The 8,414-nt window shown below is 34.2% G+C and overlaps 1 long non-coding RNA gene across 1 annotated transcript; it reads left to right on the top strand.

The window, feature by feature from the left end:
* The first annotated feature begins 537 nt into the window (after nucleotides 1-537).
* On the top strand, nucleotides 538-1,012 carry LOC124455558. The gene is made up of 2 exons (XR_006951901.1): nucleotides 538-594; nucleotides 824-1,012. It is a non-coding gene; the product is annotated as an uncharacterized LOC124455558 (long non-coding RNA).
* Nucleotides 1,013-8,414: the final 7,402 nt, after the last annotated feature.

Here is an 8,414-nt window from a genome sequence, read left to right as displayed (position 1 = left end):
ATTTATCAAGGAGAAACAAATGCTATGAACTAGACGACACTAGTGTTGCCATATAATTGTACTTTTCCTGCCATGATAAATGATTGGAGAGAAAAATGGTACACTTCTACACAAAATAACACTGACCCACAGTTTCCTTTTGGTTTTGTTCATATGGGTTTCATCAGCATTAAAAGAGTACTTGTAAATTTTTCCAATTGTTGAAAACTAATTGTTTTTATATCTATAAATTTTTAGTTGTCAGCTGTTAATTACAGCAACTCGTCGTTACATTTTGCTCAGTTACGTTGGGACCAAACAGCACAGAAGGGCTACGCTCCAAATGCACAACTGCAAAATACTTTTATGGCTGTAACAATGGACTTGGGAAATCCTTCATCACCATACACGAGCATTCATCCCACTGACAAATCAGATGTTGGTTATCGCTTGGCGTTATCTGGCCTTTCATTAGTTTACGGTAAAGAAAGGTACTTCACTGGACCACTTGTTTCTAAAATCGAGAAGATTGCAGTCGAACGGGACACTTTTCTTGTAGTAAATTATAAATCTGTGTACAAAAAAATTGAAGTACGGAACAGCACAGGCTTTGAGGTAAGTTTTAAATATCATTGATAGCTTATATTATAGGAGTGCAACAAATCATGAACGTTTTATTTCTTTAACGTCTAAAAAACGTTAAACCCACTATCTCGTAAAATATTTCTTGGTGCTCAGTATGCCTCCGTGCTCATACGTACATGGATCTGCCTTCCAAAAAAAAAGTACTCCAATAGTAGCAAAGTTACTTCATGCAGCAAACTTTTTATTAATTTTTGCGTAGGTACTTTGTAATGGTAGTTGGACAGCGTCTCGAATTGTATACAATACCAGCTCTTCTGTGTTCTTATCGGCCCGCTGTGATCCGGACAAAGTTAGATATGCCTGGTCTGACTATCCCTGCGAGAAACTGAAGTGTGCTGTTTACAGTGGAGGACTACCTTCTCCACCATTTATTATGGATGGTCCTTTTTCTTGAAACAAAAACTTAAAAGATTTTTATAAAGCGTAATCAACTTTCTTTAGTTAGCATTCATTTGTATTTGTTATTGTTGAGTTAAAAATAAAAAAATGCAAAATTCGTCTTTTAGTCTTTTTGCAAAATTTCAAAAATTAAGTATTTTGAAATTACAATTTGAGAATCATATAAGAAAAATTATTCAAAAATGTTTAAACTAAGATACAACACATCATTATTTTCCTATTAAATGTTCCAAAAGCTTTAATGCATGCATCATTTTTGTCCAAAATCCTTTTTAATCCGATAAATTGAAAAAATAAATGATAAAACACACTCCAAAAAACATCATCTTGTAAACTCAACATTCGAACTGTCGCAGCAAGAGATAAAATTTATCAAATTAAGTGATTATTTGCAAGCAAGCGTGATCTTAAATAGTTGTTATGAGGAAATGACCTAAGTAATGAAAAGAAAGAACTTCGGAAGGTGTAAATATTTAGGCATTAAGTGATCTAACTGTGAATAGTACCACATTATTTCTTAATCCCTTAATTTGTAAACAGTAGCATCTTCGAATTTTCGCTCTTTTCATTTCTTACTTCATTTCCTAGTAACAATTATTTAAGATCACGCTTGCTTGTAAATAATCACTTAGCTTAATAAGGACTTTGAAATAAAGTCGAAATATTGCTTAAATTCTTGTCTCTGCTGAAATCACTAAAATCTTTATTTAACAAGTTGATGTTTTTTGGAGAGTGTTTTCTCGTTTAAACATACCTTTTTTGATAAAAAATTGAATTGCTCGTTTAAGGGTACTTTAAATAAAACATTTAATGTGTTTGCAAAAAATTATTTTCTCGGTAACAAACCAAAGTTTAATTTCGTCATACGATGAATGCCTACCCTCGCTGTCGTGTTTCCAGGAAAAAGTTCTTTGTGAAAGATTTTCTGTCATAAGCAAAATGACGGCTAGTATAGCCTCCCATCCCTTTACGTCAACGAAATTTCCGTTTTGAATTTACAATAGCAGACGCCATCTTGCATGTACTTTACCATTCATTGGTGTAAGCCTTATGTCAAGAGTGGTGTAATGTAAGGGACGAGAAACTAGTAATTTGATAAATGTAATGTCGCTTTTGGAGAACATTTTTTTATTTTATGTAAGAAAGAGTATTTCCTCTCTGCTATACATTATAGTCGTGGGACGTTTTCAATATTGCAATAAAGGGGTCACAAGGAGAAAACTGGTGTTGAGAGTATGGACCATTTTAAACTGAATTTAGATTAGAAGTATAAATTAATTTTCTGTTATCATTATCTATTAACACTTGTCTAAAGACATTATTTAGCTAACGGATGGCGTTGTTTGTTTTAAGGGAGCGGATCCAGATATTTTCGTGACTGATGCATTTCGAGCGCAAAAGGCACAAACCTTCTAGAGGGGGCATGGTCTCTAGGATAATTTTAAATTTTAGCTTGTTGGAAACCATTTTCTTGCGTTTTGACAGCATGATTTGCAAAAATTTGCTGGAAAAAAATGTTCACAAAACCACAAAGCATCGTTCACTCACTCTGAAAGATGAAAGAAACATAAATTCAGTCGCAAAAAACATTTTTAAGCAATCTGTGATGAGTTTCGAAATGCACCGATTCAACATTTCAGCAAAAGCAACGTTTTACTCGTTAGACAGCACAATGGCGATTGCTGTCTCTATGCCATTGAGCTATGGGTATTCTACTGCAAGTGAATTTTGACTATTTTTAGCAACTGATTATTGCATGTAACATGTATCCAGGTCTTTTAAGAGAATGCTTTCTTAAACGAATGCATGGCACGCTATTTTTTCATAACACTAACCCTAACACTGACAATAGTTTATTTTTCCATTGCTTTTGATTTGAAAACACAAAAGATTGAATTGATTGAGGAAAAGAGAATTCGCCTTTCACACAATAAAACAATGTAGACCAAATTGGATTCAAACATGCCGCTCGTGCAAAGAAATCTCATATTACATTCCTTCAATAGATATGGATTAAGTTTGTTAGTCGTATGATTTTAACTTCCGGCAATTTAGAATTTGAATAACTTTTGAGGCTGCCTTGCAAAATTTAACTGCGCTGCGTGCTAAATGTCGTGTAACTTTAACCCGCCAGAGACTACACAATGACACAAAACTCGCCAGTACTTTAAAGAGCCATTAACTAATTGGCAAAGTGCTAGAAATCCATTTGATAATCATAAGAAAAATTCACCTGTTCGTCCTATATCATCACTTTGTTAATTGAATTTTAACAGATGATGTCACTGTCAGGTACATCTGCAGAAATGAATGTGCAAATTAAGAATCTTTGACATAATAAATTACAATCAAGGAACTTTACGTGCAATGGTTAAGACAGAAGTTCTTACTTGGAGACAATATGTTGGCAAAATTACAACTCTTCATATTCTTCTTCTTAAAAAGCCTTTCTAAATCGTTGAATCAGCCGGGTGACAAATTTCTTGCCGCACATATTCTAACAGAAAAAGGGATTACTGCAGTTCAGCAAATACCTTGGACGCTGACCCTAACCCTAACCCTAGACTCTTAAACAAAAATGAGCCCGCGCTTCCCATACAAGCGCTTTGGGTGCCCGCGGAACTGCAGTGTAGCCCCCCAAAAAAATGTGCAACATACCGTCCTAAAAGTATTCAAAATAAAAAGTAAATATTTGTGAAAATCAAAGTGAAGTTATAAAAGATGATGTAATTTTGAAGATGAACAAAAGTGATTCTCCACACAATTCTGCCCTTTTTAATGAGACAGCTGATTATGGTCATGTGGAGCGGATGCAAATTGTATTTCTGTAAGTCTACTCTAAGAAGATAACAGATTTATCACAATCTGGAAAAAATTCTACAACAAACAACAAAAATGCTTGAATCACTGATCCCAAATATGTATATTGTACCATAATGTTGCTGCATGTGTATTGCTTTGTCTTTTGTGCGAATACATGAGCATAACACATTTTTAGGTCAAAAAGTGGATTTCTAGATTTACACAAGCCAAAACCTTAGCTCGTGTCTTCCCAAGAGAACGAATAAGAAAAAAAAACTAAATTACGTTTAAACAAACAAACAGAATCGATCTTTATAATTTTTTACATCACACTATACCTTACTTATTATTTGTTAAATATTTGCCATGAACTCGTCTCGGAATGGGAAAGAGTATTTCAAAGACATTTAAATTCTTTTAATCGAAAGGGGTAAGGCACAATTGTACAGGAAAATTCCAAGTTCATTTCATCTTTGGAATCTCTAGCAGACCGTTGCCATATAAAATGAATATGGATCGATAAAATGTGCCACCAGAACAAAGTGTTTAAGACCATATTACGTATATGACATGAAAAAAATGAATACTAAGACATGTTTTAGTTTTTGGTGCTATGTCTATTTAGCAATGGATTTAGTGATAGACAGGCAATTAAATGATATTCTCTTAGAATTGTGCCACGATGTTGAAGACTTTGACGAAATAAGTGCAAATTGAATAAACGAGATTTACAGATTAAAATATTAGTAATCAATATTAACATATTTGAATTTCAGATTGTTGTTAATTTTATTTAAGAAATTATTTGAAGTCATCTAATGTTTCGGTTTCCTATGTCGGGAACCATTTTCAAAGACTTTGAAAATGGTTGCAAAATTGTGCTGATTTTTGTCAGATACGCCAAAACGGGATTGTTCTTGCTGGTCATTTTTTGCGTTTTTATGTTTTTCTTCTAGTTAAAGTCTTAATTATGATTGCAGAAAATCACGACAATTTAAAATTTATTGAGTTGCTATTTAATATAGTGTGTCAACTTTCTAAAAACATTCTGTCCTAATAATTTCGATCAAAATTCAAACACCTAGCTTCGTTCTAATTTACTAGATAATTAGTTCGTTTTTCTTGAACGAAGATGTTCTTTGTTTTGTCTCCCAACCCTGTTTATTGGTAATTTCCTTTTATGCGTGTGATTGAAATTTCCTCCAATCTCCTCCAATCAAGATATGTTGCCGAATATTGGCACATCAATTAGAACAAATTGTAATGAATTAATAAAAAATAAACAAAAATGAAAATTTAAACAAGTTTACAACTGTTTTCAAAGTCATTGGGAATGGTTTCCATATTCGCTGTTTCGGAAATGATAATTAAACTGCGAAGACTATTGACTAGTTGACAGCGCACGTTGAATTGTGGTATATTTAAGGGGGCGCTTTGCTTTACTAGCTCGTAAACAACTGCAGTACACATAAATAATGCAGATTTCTGACTGTAAAATAATAAAAATTATGGATGAACAGCATAATTGCGCTGAAAAACAGATCAAGTTTGCCTTCATTCTGACTGTGATATTGTATTAACTGAGGATGACATACCTTGTGCCAAGCCCTGTAAGCCGGTCGAACAGTGCTCGATGTGTCGTGGAGCTGAAATTAATGGGAAAAAGTTTGACCTTGTGAACAGGTATGTGTTTTTTATATCAAGTATCATATTATGTGCAACGGTGTGACCTCTTAAACTTATGTATCCTATGAATGTATCTTTTCAGCGAAAAGAATTACATTAACAATTGATTGGATGGACACGTTGTTGACCCTGACAGTGAAAAGAACTATCTAAAAAAAAGTTCACTCTAAGTACTCCTCAGACGACACCAGATAAAGCATTTCCCATGTCTGGATTGCAAGCAGATCTTTCAATTTTACCAAGGGTGCCGTATGCCAAAGTTTGGAAGTTTCTGATAGATGATGTAGAAGTTAAAAAGCAAGTATCTACCGAAAACCTCTATAATAATAAGATTATTATTTCTTCAAGTCTGGCAATCTTCAACAAGTTCTATTACCATTAAGAAATGGTTTATATTTTATAAAAATCAAAGTGATGCCTTCAATAAAAAAATAGTTACACAGTCAAACTAACAATGAATGAAAGGTCTCTTGTACAAAAAGCTTTCTGTGATTGCCCTGCTGGAATTGATGGACGCTGCAATCATGCAGCTGCTACATTGTTCTTCCTGGAATCTCTAGATTGTTCTTTAAATAATGTAAACAATTTTAGCTTGCAAAATTTTTTTACTCCTCGCACTTTAAAACCTTGCACTTGGAATATTCCTAAAAAAACAGCAAAAGCTTTCCCAATACGTTACATGAAGTTTATAAAGCATGTTATAAAGCATGTTTAAAATCCGCTGATGCCGTCTTAATCTAAAATTCCTGAGAAACAAAAATCCTAATATGAGAATCTAGATTCTTTTCCCAAGAGAATAAAGATTCTGAGAGCTGAAACAGGAATGTAGACTATTATTTTCTCTACTCATCCTTTTCTTGGAGCATCACCTGATGGAATTACAAATGAAAATCTACAACTTGAAGTCCAAAAGGGCACTGCCAAAAAGTATGAATCTTTCGTGGATACGTTGTGCAAATTGTACATTTATAAAAAAAATGGGAAAGTATGCAAAAATTATAATCATAAATATTTTTACCAAATGCAACAAAAAATGTTTTGCACTGGTGGAAAAGTGTGTCATTTTGCTATTTGTATTGGTATTTGGGTGTACATTAATATTTTTTTTGATGAAGTGTTTTGGAGCAAAGCTCTTCCTAGACCACAGCAATTTTATTACACCCACATTTTTACAGAACATGTATATCCTAGTATAAAATTTAATTGTGAAAGGTGGGGCAAAATTGTTCAATTCCCAGTCCAATCGTAATATAAAACAGGGGCGGATCTAGGATTTTTCAAACATCAGTCATAAAACGTCGGAGGTGCTCCGCACCTGGGGGGGCTCTGAGGCATTCTCCCCTGACAAATTTTGAATTTCAGAGCTTTGAAAATGCCATCTTCAGCGTTTTAGAGCAATACAAAATGTATTTTATGGCATCGTTTTTGCGTATAAACAACACATTTTGCTTGCGTTTTTTTTCAAAAATAAATGAAGTGAACAATACTTGAATGTTTTGCCAAATATTTAGGCTCATTATCATGCCAAATATATGGCTCATTAGCATGTCTAGGAACGTGAAATTTATTTTACAATACTGCTATTCCAAAAAGACATTGTCTTTAAAAATTTCTACCATACTGTAAGGCATAGACCCCCCTAGAGACCCCCATTCAAACCTCTATGTAATGAGTTAAGTTAGAAATTTGGTACTACAAGTGACAGTTCACAGATATAGAAAAGGTCAGACTTCAAACAATGCAAGTTTATTGTAACCTTTACATGGGTCTGACCTTTTCTATATCTGTGAACTGTCATATCTGTGTGCTATAGAGCAATAACTAGAAGCATTGTATTTGCAAATACAAAAAACTTGTAACCAACATGTCTTTAATCATATAATTACATGTACGTTGAAATTGGTTCATGTGTCATGCTTACTGGTTATGATAAATATCTTTTCATATGATCAAAGCTTGTTTAAATGTAAATCTGAAATAATTTAGTTTAGAAAATATAATGATCATCATAAAAATTACCTAGTGATCATGAAAAATACTTTGCTGTTTTTTCCAAATTTCAAGGTTTATCTGCATACATAGGAAAACATTTTTACTTTATAGAAAATGTTTTTAATACATCAATAGCTCTTTGGAATTTATGGCAAACAATCTCGTATGAGCCGTAGATCAACCTACCTTGACATCTCTACATGAGGTGTTCAGTTAGAAAAGGGGACAATATGTGACATTGGACAACATTTCATGTATGAGAAATACTCAGGTTTAATACCATTCGAGTCAAATTGTCAAAATAACAGCTTTATGGATCACAAGTTATAGTTAGCAGTGTCTCATGTAATCAATGTTAGTTTTCTCAAATCCTAAACAATATGTAATATAACAGTCCAATGATTGAATGATCAATGATCATAAACTGAGAAGCCCTAACATTTGTTTATGATAAAATAAATAATAGTATGGCGCCTTATGGCTACAGATTTTTCGTCCGTTGTAATATATTTGCAGGAATGTAGGATTTCGCTGCCATATAACGGCCACCATTCCCCAAGCACTAAGAAATCATAGCTAAAATCCTTTGGCAACAACAATTATAAAAGCATCAATCTGCTTGATGATGATGGACTCTCCTGTCGGGGCGACAGATGAGTAGGCATGCAGGTCTATCTGATCCGGCAAACCTGCTTGCCTGACCAGCACAGGTGAATGTTTTAGGTGAAGAGGGGATGTGCATGCCCGTCTTCACCCTCTCGCCTACTGACGCACAATGCTCCACAGGTGCAGAAGCTGCCACGTGTAGAGCGGCCCCAGCAGGTGCAGCTTTCTTCTTCGGAGTATCCGTCTCCTAGCCTTTCCCGTGACCGGGTAAGCCGCAAGGCAGCGGAGGCTTGGAGTGAGGTTCT

Source organism: Xenia sp. Carnegie-2017, unplaced genomic scaffold (genome assembly GCF_021976095.1).
Source record: "Xenia sp. Carnegie-2017 unplaced genomic scaffold, XeniaSp_v1 HiC_scaffold_4, whole genome shotgun sequence".
In the NCBI taxonomy this organism is placed as follows: domain Eukaryota; kingdom Metazoa; phylum Cnidaria; class Anthozoa; order Malacalcyonacea; family Xeniidae; genus Xenia; species Xenia sp. Carnegie-2017.
This window is presented reverse-complemented; position numbering and strand designations above follow the sequence as displayed.